This window comes from Saccopteryx leptura, chromosome 10 (genome assembly GCF_036850995.1).
Source record: "Saccopteryx leptura isolate mSacLep1 chromosome 10, mSacLep1_pri_phased_curated, whole genome shotgun sequence".
In the NCBI taxonomy this organism is placed as follows: domain Eukaryota; kingdom Metazoa; phylum Chordata; class Mammalia; order Chiroptera; family Emballonuridae; genus Saccopteryx; species Saccopteryx leptura.
Genome location: NC_089512.1, coordinates 62,781,768 through 62,797,945, shown reverse-complemented (window position 1 = coordinate 62,797,945; position 16,178 = coordinate 62,781,768). Strand labels below are relative to the sequence as shown.

General features: G+C 39.3%; 1 protein-coding gene and 1 non-coding gene across 38 annotated transcripts in view; both read right to left on the bottom strand.

Annotated features, from left to right (window-relative positions):
- Positions 1 to 16,178, bottom strand: part of SLMAP (sarcolemma associated protein) — a 207,738-nt gene that overhangs the window by 129,082 nt on the left and 62,478 nt on the right. The window lies entirely within an intron of this gene.
- LOC136382650 (U6 spliceosomal RNA) lies at positions 10,290 to 10,396 on the bottom strand. The gene has a single exon (XR_010747276.1). It is a non-coding gene; the product is annotated as a U6 spliceosomal RNA (small nuclear RNA).

Here is a 16,178-nt window from a genome sequence, read left to right as displayed (position 1 = left end):
AAGTTGCATTCATATACTATAGGAAAAGACAAACAAGTGATAAAGTAGTTCTTGCCAAAATCAAATTAAATGTAAACTAGAACGGACTGGTCAACATATACCCAGAGGTCTTACAAACGTTATAAATTTGCCAAGATTTTTTTCCATCTCTAAGTGACATTCCAGACACATTCATTGCAATTTTGTTCCTATGAAGTTAGCTCACAAGAGAAAAGTAGATATGTTCTCTAAATATGAACTGAGATAAGATTATGAAGGATAGAAGTAGAGAAGGTAAAAAGGCAAAATTTAAAAAGATTTAATGAGAACATTACAAAATATATAAAACACAGCTAGAGTGATTACATCCTTTTAAAATATGTAATAAAATTGTGACAATCCTTTACTAGAATTTAGGACAAAGTAAATTGAGCTTCTGAAGCTCAACAAGATATCATCAGAAAATTACAGTTCTGAGAGGTGAAACTATTGAAAGCCTACACCAAATTCCAATTTGGAGATTAACCTATTTCCCACATTCCAAAACTGATGGGCTAACAAGCAAATCTTAATTATTTTCACTTTTAATGGTGTTTTAATCACAGCAAGATGCATTGAGTCTTCTACTTAGGTAACTGGTATTAAACAACAGATACTGATTCTAAACTCAATCTTTTTAACCGCAAGAGATATCAAATCACCTCAAAGAATGTCAAAAATTTAATTTCAGTATTTAAAATAATATATATTTATTAAAATACCAATGTATTTTAGCATATTAAGAGTAAAACGAGATATTGTGATATTTTAAATACACAATACTGACTATATTTTATAGATCATTATTTTCCTCACAAAATGTTAGTTTAAATCATCCTGAGATCAGCTGAAACAACAAAATAATTGCAGTGCCACTCCTTCTCTCTAATAGCTAAAAACCTCACCCATAGAATAACAGCCTCGTTTGCCACAAAAGGAAATCATTGTGATCACTTTTGTGGGAAATAGAGAACAAGGTCACTATGCTTGAAAGATGCAGGCTTACTTACTGTTTAATAATGCACACAATGGGCTTGATCTAAGGACAGTTAATACTGATTTGTATAGGCACTAAGAGGTCAAGGAAAGGGAGAAACATTTAAAAATGTTTTCTGTTAAAGGCAAAATTGGTAAAACACAGGACTCTAGATCTTAGGGGAAAAAAATTGCCCAGACAAAAAAATATTTATTTAGCAAACAAATTCAATGGAAATGTTAAAAGATGCAAGTAGTACATCTGCCTCCCAAAACAAACATTCATAGCTTTTTAAAGTGCTTGCTTAATAAGGTAATGAAATAATCTTGGTGGCCTTTCTCATTCTGTAGGCACAATTATTTAATTTTAACATTTAAAACACCTTGGTGTTTACTCATGTTTCTCCATTGTCAGTGATAATTAAGTTTTTTTGTTTTGGGGGGTTTTTGGGGTATTTTTCTGAAGCTGGAAACGGGGAGGCAGTCAGACTCCTGCATGCACCCGACCAGGATCCACCCGACATGCCCACCAGGGGCAATGCTCTGCCCATCTGGGGCGTTGCTCTATTGCAACCAGGGCCATTCTAGCGCTTGAGGCATAGGCCAGGGAGCCATCCTCAGTGCCCAGGCCAACTTTGCTCCAGTGGAGCCTTGGCTGCGGGAGGGGAAGAGAGAGACAGAGAGGAAGGAGAGGGAGAGGGATGGAGAAACAGATGGACGCTTTTCCTGTGTGCCCTGGCTGGAATCGAACCCGGGACTCCTGCATGCCAGGCTGACGCTCTACCACTGAGCCAACTGGCCAGGGCTAATTAAGTCTTTAAGAGAGTTTTCTCCTCAAGGCTTTGACAAGCACACATCCATAGGTGAGTTCACCAGAAATCATAATTGTACTTTAAAAGAGAAAAGAAGTCACTAACTCAGAATTATAAATGAGTAAAACAGAAATAATAACAATGCAATTTATGAAACAATAATTTTGACTGAGACGGGAAATGATTATAGGGACCAGGCTCTGGCCAGTTGGCTCAGTGGTAGAGCGTCGGCCTGGCGTGCAGGAGTCCCGGGTTCGATTCCGGCCAGGGCACACAGAAGAAGCGCCCATCTGCTTCTCCACCCCTCCCCTCTCCTTCCTCTCTGTCTCTCTTCCCCTCCCGCAGCCAAGGCTCCATTGGAGCAAAGTTTGCCCGGGCGCTGAGGATGGCTCTGTGGCCTCTGCCTCACGCGCTAGAATGGCTCTGATTGCGGCAGAGTGACGCCCTGGATGGGCAGAGCATCGCCCCCTGGTGGGCATGCCGGGTGGATCCTGGTCGGGCGCATGCGGGAGTCTATCTGACTGCCTCCCCGTTTCCAACTTAAGAAAAATACCAAAAAAAAGGAAAAAAAGATTACAGGGACCAAAGAAAATAAACCCCCTACAGGGTTGAATATAGTGCAGAGGCTCCAGTTTTCCTGCCACCACATGATTCACATATTCAGATAGTCTACTCTCACTACCTTACCCCTCATGACATGCACCAGTTAAGAGTCACTAATTCTTTTTTTTCCTTTAATTTTGAACTAAAATTTAATAGTAGAAAATATTACATCTTGATGGGTAGATAGATAGGAAAAACTAAACTGGCTTGTATAATGCAGTACAAATGAGCCTATAGAGTTAAAGAGTCTCTAGAAATTACAAAGCGGCTTTCATATACTTCAATCTCTTTGATTATAAAGATCCTATATAGTTGACTAAATAGAATATTTGATCCTTATTTATAAACATGGAAACTGGCTCAGGGAGGCTAGGAAAATAATGTATCACATTTCAAATTCTACCTCCATGTATGGCTTCAACATGAGGCCTTAAACATTTTTCCCTAGAAAACTAATTTTAGGGCCAAACTGAAGTGTTCTTTTAAAAAGATCATTTCCTTTCATTACCATGAAAGGAAGTATCATCTATATTCAGAATTCATCTTTATAAAAAATTTTTAAAACATAGCAAAGCCAAATAAAGAAGAGTTTATGGTTCAGTAGTATCATAATTTACAATAAGCACATGTTTCTGAGTGCTTACTATGTGCTTGGATAAGCTACTTTCCTTGCATCTTTCAATTAATCTTTACAACAATCATATGAGGTACATGTTTCCCTATTCCTATACTACAGAGAAAGAAATTAGGGCTAAAAGAGGTTAAGTAACTTGCCAAAGGGCTTCCCAATGCTAGTAACAGGGAGGAATGTACACTAGTCTTTTCAGTCCCAACCATTCTGCTATGCTACTTATGTACACTTTTAAAAATGCATTCACTGCCTGACTGGTGGTGGCATTGTGGATAGAGTACTGACCTGGGACACTGAAGTCCCCAGTTCAAAACCCTGAGGTTGCTGGCTTGAGTATGGGGGTTGCTGGCTTGAGTGTGGAATCATCAACATGATCCCATGGTTGCTGGCTTGAGCCCAAAAGTCACTGGTTGGAGCCCCCCAGGCACGTATGAGAAGCAATCAATGAAGAACTAAAGTGATGCAACTACAACCTGATGCTTCTCATCTCTCTCCCTCTCTCCCTTCCCATCTCTCCTTCTCTCTTAAACAAACAAACAAACAAACAAAGAAATGCATTCACTGTCTACTCTACCTACTTGACGCACAATCCTAGTAAATTTGTGTTTCCTAATTTCTGTGTCTATGGCAGATTAAAGGGAAAAAGCATTTGCTCTTGTCAAGCACTTTATTTGCATTACCTCATCTAAACTTCAGAATACTATGATAAAAGCAGTATTCCGTAAGATCAGACAGGGTTAAAAATGAAATCATCACCCAAAGATTACACAGAAAGTAATAAGAGCAAACAAGGCCTGCTGGACTCCCCATGACTATGGAAAATTCCTTGAAGATCAGGATCAATGATACCCCTAGACCTTAACAAAATGCCTGCTTCATAGTTACCAAATAAGTGTTTTAAATAAATATTTCATGAATACAACATTTACAACCCAGATCCACTCCATCCTTTACCCACCATTTCCTAAACACCTGTAGGAAGGAATTCGGCCATCAGCCACATTCTAATAATAGAATGAATATGTGACTATCTGAAGCCACTTATAGCAAATGCAGAACTGTAGTAATAACAAATACTATGAGTAATAAAAGTAATATCTATAACCCTCTAGGGTATCTACTATGTCACCAATTCTTATGAATTCTGATTCAGAACAATCTCTCAATTCCCCATGACTTTCCCTTTTCATTTTTGTTCCTCTAACCCAGGCCCATAACCACTGCCAAGATGATGGCTATAATTCCACACTCTCCACCCTATACATGGATGCTAGAGTTATTTCCTAAAATACAAACCTGATCACTTATTTCCCTTTATAAAAGGGCTGCTGACCCTCTGCTGCCTTCAAAACCAAATCCAAGAGCTGTGATAACTTTCAGAATCTTGCAAAATGACCCCAATCACTCTATTTAACCCAATCTCTCACTCTTCATAAAAGAAGTGCTTACCGGCCCTGGCCGGTTGGCTCAGCGGTAGAGCGTCGGCCTGGCGTGCGGGGGACCCGGGTTCAATTCCCGGCCAGGGCACATAGGAGAAGCGCCCATTTGCTTCTCCAGCCCCGCCCCCTCCTTCCTCTCTGTCTCTCTCTTCCCCTCCCGCAGCCAAGGCTCCATTGGAGCAAAGATGGCCCGGGTGCTGGGGATGGCTCCTTGGCCTCTGACCCAGGCGCTAGAGTGGCTCTGGTCTCGGCAGAGCGACACCTCGGAGGGGCAGAGTGTCGCCCCTGGTGGGCGTGCCGGGTAGATCCCGGTCGGGCGCATGCGGGAGTCTGTCTCTCCCCGTTTCCAGCTTCAGAAAAATACAAAAAAAAAAAAAAAAAAGAAGTGCTTACCTACTAGCAGTTCCCTACATAACCCCCAGATCACTGTGTGTTTGCTTATGCTGTTCTTGGACCTGTAAAAATTCTTGTTTCCACCCACCCACACTCTTGACTTGTTTAAAGCCTTCTTTTCTTTCTGAAGCCCAGTTTAAACATCTTAACAAATTAAGATTTTTCTCAGATAACATTTTCCACTAAATAAACACCTAAAACAGACTCAAGGCTTTATTTATTCCAAGTTAAGCAGCTAACTCCCAAACTTCTACATTCAAATCACACTTTGAACAGCACTATAATCCCATTTTAACTAATTTACAACATTCATTCCCTATGACAAGTCACAAATGATTTTCTAATGAATAAATAAAATAATTCATACTCTAGAACAGAAGCTATAATGTTTTCACATTTTTTTTTAATTTGAGAGAGCAAGAGAGAAATATATACATACTGATTTTGTTCTACTTGGTTATGCATTCACTGGTTGATTCTTGTATGGGCCCTAACCGATTGAACCCACAACCTTGGCATAACAGATCAATGCTCTTACCATCTAAGCAACCCAGAAATGGAAGCTATAATGTTGTTTTTTACATAATGCTTTGATTAACATAACATAGACCAAACTGTATTACATCCAAATAACAATATACTATATGTGACTGACCTTGAACATCTTTCTTAACCTCTCTGAGCATCCCTTTAGTTATAAAGACATGTTTATAAATCTCTATGTATAACTTGAGAATAATATCAGTACCTACCTCAGAGAGTTTGTGGTACAGGTTAAATTATGTTATTCCTGTTAAGTATTTAGAAAAGCGTATATACATAGTAACTGCTAAACAAATGGCAGCTATTAATATTAAATTCATAGTATACACATAAATATATAGTCACTTTGACTTTCTCAGTCAAGGAACTGATGTAAGACTTTCCTTTACTGATAGAGATATAAATAGATCAGAAACAGCTGAACTCTAACACATACAGGTATTAAAAATAGTATGCCGCCTGACCAGGCGGTGGCGCAGTGGACAGAGCATCGGACTGGAATGCAGAGGACCCAGGTTCAAGACCCCGAGGTCACCAGCTTGAGTGCGGGTTCACCTGGTTTGAGCAAAAGCTCACCAGCTTGGGCCCAAGGTCGCTGGCTCGAGCAAGGGGTTACTCAGTCCGCTGAAGGCCTGCGGTCAAGACACGTATGAGAAAGCAATCAATGAACAACTAAGGTCTCGCAATGAAAAACTGATGATTGATGCTTCTCATCTCTCTCTGTTCCTGTCTATCCCTCTCTCTGACTCTCTCTCTGTCCCTGTAAAAAAAAAAAAAAATAGTATGCCATTACCCCGTTACACACAACTATTACTGTAAGTAACCACAACCTATATACAGAAGAAAAGCCTTTGTCTCACACTACAGACTGAAAATCTTTTATGAAAAACATGAAACATATATCACAGTATGATTAGAGAATTCCCTCATAATATTTAAATCAAAAGGAAATTACTGGCCCTGGCTGGTGGCTCAGTGGATAGAGCATTGGCCCGGCACATGGATATCCCGGGTTTGATCCCAGGTGAGGGCACACAAGAGAAGCGACCACCTACTTCTCTACCTCTCTCTCTCCCCATTCTCTTCCTTTGAGCATGGACCCAGGCACTAAGGATAGCTCTGTTAGTCCTGGAGCATCAGCCTCAGATGCTAAAAATAGCTCGATACTCAAGCATCAGTCCCAGACGTGGTTGCTTGGTGGCTCCCGTTTGGGGTACATGTGGGAGTCTACCTGACTAGCTCCCCTCCTCTCACTTAAATTAAAAAAAAGGAAGTTATTATTCTTAGGTGTATTTAAATATTACATAGATGAGCAATCTACAACTCAGTGAATAGTATGAACCAACTTATGAATATATTAAGCCAAGTGATATTTAGCAGATCTCATAATTCCATTTCTAACCCAGAACCATAGTGTATTCTTGGCCTAGCATGACAGGGTTGTAATTCCACTAAATTTATGAAATAATGCAACAGAAGGCCAGAATGCACTCAGTGCAAAATTCAAAATGCTTACTTTGGATACCCTATAAACTATAAGGGTGGAAGTAAAAGATTACACCCTCCTGTACTATCTAAATTTTATGTTTAAAAAAAAGAGACATATATGAGAAGGGGCAAAATAAGCATCTAACTCTAAAACTCTCAAGAGACCAGAAGGCTCAGGAAGATGGACAATTAATAAAGTAATCATTATCAGTTCCGCAAATATTAAGACTAGTTTGGCTATGGCAAGAATGTAGAAAAAATAGTACTCTCATACTCCAGGTATGAGAGTGTAAACTGTTACAGTCTTTTTGAAAAATAACTCAGCAAAAACTATTAAAATTTCAAACACTTATATTCTTGAATGAGTAATTCCACATCAGAATCTAACCTACAGAAACACTGAAATACACGCATGTACAATAACAAATACATAAGCACACTAACTGAAGCAAAAACAAAAGGAGTTAAAAACTGAAAACTAATACCCACCCAAAGTGAACTATGCTCATCTGATGAAATAGCAGACATCACAACCACAATATCACAATCATCAAAAATAATAAAGCAGGCCCTGGCCGGTTGGTTCAGCGGTAGAGCGTCAGCCTGGCGTGCGGGGGACCCGGGTTCGATTCCCGGCCAGGGCACATAGGAGAAGCGCCCATTTGCTTCTCCACCCCCCCCCCTTCCTCTCTGTCTCTCTCTTCCCCTCCCGCAGCCAAGGCTCCATTGGAGCAAAGATGGCCCGGGTGCTGGGGATGGCTCCTTGGCTTCTGCCCCAGGCACTAGAGTGGCTCTGGTCGCAGCAGAGCGACGCCCCGGAGGGGCAGAGCATCGCCCCCTGGTGGGCAGAGCATCGCCCCTGGTGGGCGTGCCGGGTGGATCCCGGTCGGGCGCATGCGGGAGTCTGTCTGACTGTCTCTCCCCATTTCCAGCTTCAGAAAAATACAAAATAATAATAATAATAATAATAATAAAGCAGAGTTATTGGCACCGAAATTAAAATATATCAGATATACAATGATCTCTTTTGATTAAAAAACAAAAAATGACATTCTAACACACCATTAGAAAACAAACGTCTGAATCAATGTGTATATACACTGTTTACTGAGCTTATCTACCCAAAAACAAAACTTAAAGAGTTAAACTTTAAAACTATAAAACTTTATTCAATAATCCTTCCAAATCTTCAATTACATATTATGGTCATTTAGTGGAAGAGAGTGGAAGAAAAATGGAAGGAAGGAAAACAAACAAAAAACAAACAGGAGTTTTACTCAAAAGGGAAGCAAAAAAATGAGCATGCACACCAAAGGCAACACAAACTGAAAACGCAACCTACTGAATGAAAGAAAATATTTGCAAATCATTTATCTAAAGGGTTAATATCCAAAATATATAAAGAACTCATACAACTCAATAGAAAAGAAATCAGATTAAAAAGATGAGGAGAGGATCTGACTAGCCATTTTCCCAAAGAAAATAGTTAACAAGCACATGAAAAAAAATACTCATCACTAATCATCAGGAAAATGCAAGTCAAAACAGTGAGATGTCACTTTACAGCTATTAGAACCACTACTACCAAAAAGACAAGAAATAAGTATTGTAAAGAATGTGGAGAAAAGAGAACCCTTGTACACTGTTGGTGGGAATGTAAACTGTTACAGTCACTATGAAAACAGTATGAGGGTCCTCAAAAAATTAAAAAAATACAACTACTACTATATGATCCAGCAGTTCCACTTCAGGTATTTATTCAAAGAAAACACTAACTCAAAAAGAAATATGCACTACCCTGTTCATTGAAGAATTATTAACAACAGCCACGATAAAGAAACAGATCCTATTGACAGATGAATTAGAAAGAAAGAAATCTTGCCATTTGTGACAACTTGGAAGTTGTCGGGCATTACGCCAAGTAAAATAAGTCAAAGAAGATAAATACCATATGATCTTCCTTGTATGTGGAATCTTAAAAATAATCAAACAAATCCGCACCCAACCTCATGGAAAGAGAACAGACTATTGGTTGCCTGAAGCAGAGGGAGGGAATAGTGAAATGGGTAAAGGAAGTCAAAAGGAATAAGCTTCCAATTATAAAATAAATAAGTCATGGGGTGTAATATGTACAATATGGCAGCTATAGTTAGTAATACTATATTGTAAGAACATTATATGTGAAATAAGTAAATGAGAAAAAGCTAAGAACTATATAATTCCACACATAGGTGGGATATAAAACTGAGACTCATGGAATTGAAAAAAGTGACATGGTTACCAGGGGAAGGAGAAGAAGATAAAGTAAAGAAGACAAATATATGGTGACAGAACATGATTTGACTTTGGGTGATGGGCACACGACACAATCACAGTTCAAATGCTGTGGAGGTTTTTACCTGAAACCTATATGTACTCTTATTGATCACTGTCACCTCATTAAATTAAATTTAATTTCTTTTCTTTTTTTTTTTTTTAAGTAAGAGGAGGGGAAATAGAAAGACTACCATGTGTACCCAGACCAGGATCCACCTGGCAACCCCCATTTGGGGCCAATGCTTGAATCAACTGAACTATCCTCACCACTTGGACCAGCTGAGCTACACTCAGCGCCTTGGCCAATGCTAGAACCAATCGAGCCACTGGATGTGAGAGGGAAGAGAAAGAGGAGGGGGAGAGGGAAGGGAAGAGAAGCAGATGGTCACTTCTCATGTGTGCCCTGACCAGGGATTGTAAAGGATTGTTACAGTCTTTTTGGAAAATTACTCAGCAATAACTATTATAATTTTAAACATTTATATATTTTTTGGTATAAATATAATAGTTTATTTGGGTTACTAAGGAAGAGACAAATATTGAGAATAATTTGTAAAACAAAAAGGTGTGGTTAGACCACAGTGTAGTGTACTTTATCTATGAAGAATTAGTCATACTAAAGCTAAATTAAAAGAAAAATATTTTCATTTACAATTTGAAAAAAGGCCCTGGCCGGTTGGCTCAGTGGTAGAGCGTTGGCCTAGCGTGCAGGAGTCCCGGGTTCGATTCCCGGCCAGGGCACACTTCTCCACCCCTCCCCCTCTCCTTCCTCTCTGTCTCTCTCTTCCCCTCCCGTAGCCAAGGCTCCATTGAAGCAAGGTTTGCCCGGGCGCTGGGGATGGCTCTGTGGCCTCTGCCTCAGGTGCTAGAATGGTTCTGATTGCAGCAGAGTGACGCCCCAGATGGGCAGAGCATCGCCCCCTGGTGGGCATGCCGGGTGGATCCCGGTGGGGCGCATGCAGGAGTCTGTCTGACTGCCTCCCCGTTTCCAACTTCAGAAAAATACACACACAAAAAAAAGAAAATAAAATTTGAAAAAAATTAAAAGAACAAATTAATATTTTGTCATTTAAAAATATGGAACACTTCATGAATTTGCGTGTCATCCTTGCACAGGGGCCATGCTAATCTTTTCTGTATCATTCCAATTTTAGTATATGTGCTGCCGAAGCGAGCACTAAATATTTATATTCTTGAATGAGTAATTCCACATCAAAATCTAACCTACAGAAATAAATAACACAACTTTGAAAACTGCAATTTTGGCCCTGGAGAGTTTGCTTAGTGGATAGAGCTTTCATCCCATATGCCAGGCAAATGCTCTATCCGCTGAGTCAACTGGCCAGGGCTAAATTTAATTTCTAAATAATAATAATAATAGTCCCTGGCCAGTTGGCTCAATGGTAGAGCGTCGGCCTAGCATGCAGGAGTCCTGGGTTCGATTCCCGACCAGGGCACACAGGAGAAGCGCCCATCTGCTTCTCCACCCCTCCCCCTCTCCTTCCTCTCTGTCTCTCTCTTCCCTTCCAGCAGCCACAGCCAAGGCTCCATTGGAGCAAAGGTGGCCCGGGTGCTAAGGATGGCTCTGTGGCCTCTGCCTCAGGCGCTAGAATGGCTCTGGTTGCAACAGAGCAACACCCCAGGTGGGCAGAGCATCGCCTCCTGGAGGGCGTGCCGGGTGGATCCCCGTCGGGCGCATGTGGGAGTCTAACTGCCTCCCCGTTTCCAACTTCAGAAAAATACAAAAAAAATAAAAATAAATAATAATAATAATATTCTATTGCATACTAGAAATATGCAATATTGCTAAGAGAATAGATCTTAAATGTTCTCATCACAAAAAAAATAATTCTATAACCATGTATGGTGGTTGGTGTATATTAACTTGACTTACTGTGGTGAACATCTTGCAATATACATATATGAATATCAAATTATTATGTTGTATACCTAAAACTAATGTTGTATATTAATTATATGTCAATAAAAAAATTCTGCAATAGCTAGAAGGAAAGTTAAGGTTATAAAGTTAAGGTTACTTTTTATTAAGTAAGGGAAAAATCACATTGTTTCATACACTAACAAGAATGATTCAGTAGCCTGACAAGCGGTGGCACAATGAATAGAGCATCGACCGCTGATGTGAAATCTAATGTTGCTGCCTTGAGCCCGGGGTCGCCAAGCTGAGCCCAGGGCAACTAGCTCAATCCCAAAGTCTTCAATCTGAGCTTGGGGTCACTGGCTCGATCCCAAGGTTGCTGGCTTGAGCATGGAGTCACCAATATGATCCCAACGTTGCCGGCCTGAGCCCGAAGGCACCAGCTTGAGCCTAGGGTCACCAGCTTGAGCACAAGAGCACTGGATTGAGCCTAAAGTCACTGGTTCAATCCCCAGTCAAAGCAGGTATGAGAAGCAATCAATGCACAACTAACTGGAGTAATGAGTTAATGTTTCTCTCTCTATTCCCCTTCCTCTCTCTCTAAAAAAAAAAAAAAAAAAAAAAATCCAGTAATGGGGAGGGGCATTTAGCCAAATCCTCGAGGAATTAGAAAAGGCTTCCTAAAGGAGCTGACGCATGCTGAGTCATGCAGGGTAAGAATGAGTAAGGATGAGTGGGGAAGAGACTGAGCAAACAGAGGTAAAAAGAGAGAGAGCATGCACGCAAGGGGGGAGGGACGACAACATGTGAAGTAGACAAAAGTGAAAATGATAGGAAGTGAGTGTAGGGATGGAGAAGTAAGCAGTTGCCAATCCTTTTCAGATAAGTCAAGCACTACAACTATTATCAGATAGATAATAGGGGCCTAGCCCAGTGGTTTTCAGGCAGGAAAGTACTAAAATCAAACTGACATTTCACTGAGGGAGGGGATGGCTTGAGGAGTATTAGAAGGCAAAGAAAATAGTTATGAGGTTACTAAAATAAAGAAATAATAAAGTCCTAAACTAGGACAGCATTAATAGTGAAAGAGGCTTAGTGACAGATCCTATATGCTCAGTAATAAAGGCAATACTAGAGTTTCTAGAGTGGACTACTGGAAAGATGATAATGCCATTACCTGTATTTGGAGGGAAGGTACTGAATAATTCATTTCAGTTTGGACTATACTGCTTTTGGAGTCTCTAGGACACCCAAGCAAGTACATGTATGCAGGCAGTTGGGCAAAAAACTCAGACCTTAGGGCTCAAGACATATGAAAAGCATCAGCATTTGAGAGGTTTACAATGAAAATAATTGTAATATAAGCTGATTCAAGCCTGGCTAGAGAGCTCAGTTGGTTAGAGCATCATGCCAAAGCACAGAGGTTGCTGGTTCGATACCCACTCAGGGTACATACACAAACAGTTTGATGTTCTGTCTCTCTGTCTGCCTGACCAGGTGGTAGCACAGTCAATAGAACGTCAACCTGGGATGCTGAGGACTCAGGTTGCAAACCCTGATGTTGCCAGCTTGAGCATGGGCTCATCTAGCTTTAGCACAGGCTCAACAACTTGAGCGTGGGATCACCAGCTTGAGCATAAGGTTATCAACATGATTCTATGGTCGCCGGCTTAAGCCCAACGGTCACTGGCTAAGCTCAAGGTTGCTGGCTTAAGCAAGGGGTCTCTGACTCAAGAGCACCCCTGTCAAGGCACATATGAGAAGCAATCAATGAACAACTAAAGTGCCAACTATAAGTTGATCCTTCATCTCTCTTATCTGTCTCTCTCACTAAAATAAAATAAAATATTCAAAAATAACATTTATAGAGAAAACAATGACTGAACTTTAGAAACACTAACATTTAAGGAAAAATTAGTGGAGCAAATACCTGAAGAAATTTCATATAGTACAGTCAGAAAGGTACAAGAAAAATTGGGAAAATATGCAAAGGCCAGACAAACAGCTAAAAGCTAATATCCAGCAGTCAGAGAGGGAGAGAGAGGAGAAAGAGGAGAGAGGGGAGGGAGGGAGGGAGGGAGGGAAGGGAAGGGAAGGGAAGGGAAGGGAAGGGAAGGGAAGGGAAGGGAAGGGAGGAAGGAGAAAGAGAGTAAGTTGGCAGAGATCAAGAAGTGTCAAATCCCATAACAGTTTGGATTTTCCAATTCTGTTGTATTAATTTTTTAAAAATCAGGGCCATTTCTTTCTGAGGTTCTTAAGTAGTGAAACCAATCTGAGTGGAAAAAACTAAAGTGATTAAACACTATTGTAAACTACCTATAGAAGATTATCTACAGTTTAGTAGAAGAGTATTTACAGTTGCTCTATACAAACTAAATCAGTAATATATTTCTTAATAAACCAAAAATTGTTTTCAACCATAATAAAATGAATAGCAAAATGTTTACATTTTACCTTTCCTGGCTTCCTGATCGTTACACATTACCTCATCTATGACTTTCACAAAACTCAACTAACAATATAAAATCTTACAGCCTTACATAACAAGGGAAAGGATTTAAGTATGGGTGATGTAGAAACCTATAATGCTAGTAATTAGGGGAAAGTATTACCAATACAATAAAAATTTATCAGAAATGGAAAGAATTTTTGATGTTGAAAGAAAAAAGGTATTTTAAAAGATAAAGGGAGACATAAATAGAGCAAGGGTCAATTTCTGTTTATTGATTTTAGCTCTATTTTATCTACAATACACTTTTTGACAGACCATCTAAAAAAATCACTCCCTCTTGGATGACTGTAGTGTACTGTACTAACTGAGAGTGGTTCCTAAGTGTTTGGTCCCACCCATACAGAAGAACTCCACAAAAAGCTTTAAAAAAAATTAATATGAAGCATATTCTCAGATGACCACCTAAAGCAAAATCAGTGAAACAAAGAAAAAACATGACTCAAAATGGGAAAGGTAGCAGCATTTTCTTGGAATGGGGTGAGGGGGTGGGAACTCCCAAAGTATGTGTCATTAGTCAAAGCTAGAAAAGCAGGATTCAGACTACGGCAGAGCAAACATGCACTCTCTAGGCCAGAAAGAAAAAAGGGCATGTTGGGTCAGTGCCTGTAGAGTTGGGTGAGTCAGGGACACAGTGGAGAAAAGTTACCTCAGAATTCTACTACTCAGGATTTGGACAGGCTTTGCCACGTTGCTTTGCACATGGATGAGACTAACATATAAAGCTAACATCACTATCACTACCTTTCTAGCACTAGTTTGATTTTACTTTAATATAATAACCAATTTGTAAAATATTTATTTCTATGGTTGATAACAAGAATGAATGTTTATTTACTACATATATTTATCTTGAACAAACTCCTTATTTTTTGGTCATATATTTATCTACAATAATCTTGATGGCCTTCTTTTATTTTGAAAAGGGCATTTTATATGTTATACATATTCATTTTTCTGTCATAATACAAATGATGCCCACTTTCCATTTGTCTTGGAACAAAAGTTTCTAATGTTTATTTAGATGCTCATTGATTTCATTTGCCTTCACTTGGCTTTAGGCTGTAAGTTACTCTTCTAACATTAAATTCTGAAGTGGTTTCCATTATTACACAGTCACAGTGCATGTCTTGGACCTTTTCAACTTGTCTGCTCCAATCATTTCCCTTTAATTCTTTTATATTATTTAATTGTTTCTTATCAAATATATTGTTATCATCCATTCTTTAAAATAAATATTTTGCCTGACCTGTGGTGGCACAGTGGATAAAGTGTTAACCTGGAAACGCTGACGTTGCCGGTTCAAAATCCTGGGCTTGCCTGGTCAAGACACATATAGGAGTTGATGCTTTCTGCTCCTCCCCCCTTCTCTCTCTTTCTCTATCCCCTCTCTATAATGAATAAATAAAATCTTAAAATAAATAAATAAATAAATAAATATTTTTTGTGGATAAGTACTTATATGAAATTTAATGGGTTCCATGCAATTCTACTCCTAGATTGCTACTCAAAATAACTGAAATACACTAGAACTGTACACAAATGTTCCTAGCAGCACTGTTCATAATAACCAAAAGTTGGAAGCAATCAAAATGTCCATCAATCACTGAATAAAATAAGATATATTGCCCATCAATCACTGAATAAAATAAGATATATTGCCCATCAACCATTGAACAAAATAATTAGCAATAAAAATGAACTACTGATACATAGTACAATGTTGATGAACCTCAAAAATATAATGCTAAGTGAAAGAAACCACTCAAAAATGATTACATATAACATTTTTTTATTTGCTATTTCTAGAATATGTAAATCTACAGTGCCAGATAACAGACCAGTGGTTGCCTAAAACTAGGTATGGGATCAAGGACTGAATACAAATGATGTACAAGGAAACTTTTAAGGGTGATGGGAATATCTTACAGCTGGGTTGTGGTAATAGTTGCAAAACCACAGATTTACTAAAATTAATTAACTTCAAGTAAACTCATCTTACATTTATAATGGAGGAATTTTATAGAATGTAAATTATAATTCAATAAAGCTGCTTTTGAAAAGTCAGTGAAGAAAGGAAGAAGAAAATATAAATATATACACAGATACTAAGTAATCTTGAAAAATAAAATTTTGCCTGACCAGGCGGTGGCACAGTGGATAGAGCATCGGACTGGGACGCTGAGGACCCAGGTTCAAGACCCCGAGGTTGCCAGTTTGAGCGCGGGCTAATCTGGTTTGAGCAAAAGCTCACCAGCTTGGAACCGAGGTTCTGGCTCGAGCAAGGGGTTACTCCGTCTGCTGAAGGCCCGTGGTCAAGGCACATTTGAGAAAGCAATCAATGAACAACTAAGGTGTCACAACGAAAAACTGATGATTGATGCTTCTCATCTATCTCCGTTCCTGTCTGTCTGTCCCTATCTAGCCCTCTCTCTGACTCTCTCTCTGTAAAAAATAAAATAAAAATTTAAGGGATTCAATTTGTTACTGATAAAAGTAGCAGAAGGTATTTTAAAAAATAAATACTCAGTGCTTCCAAGAGTGACATAAGAGAAACATTTTCACAAACTGG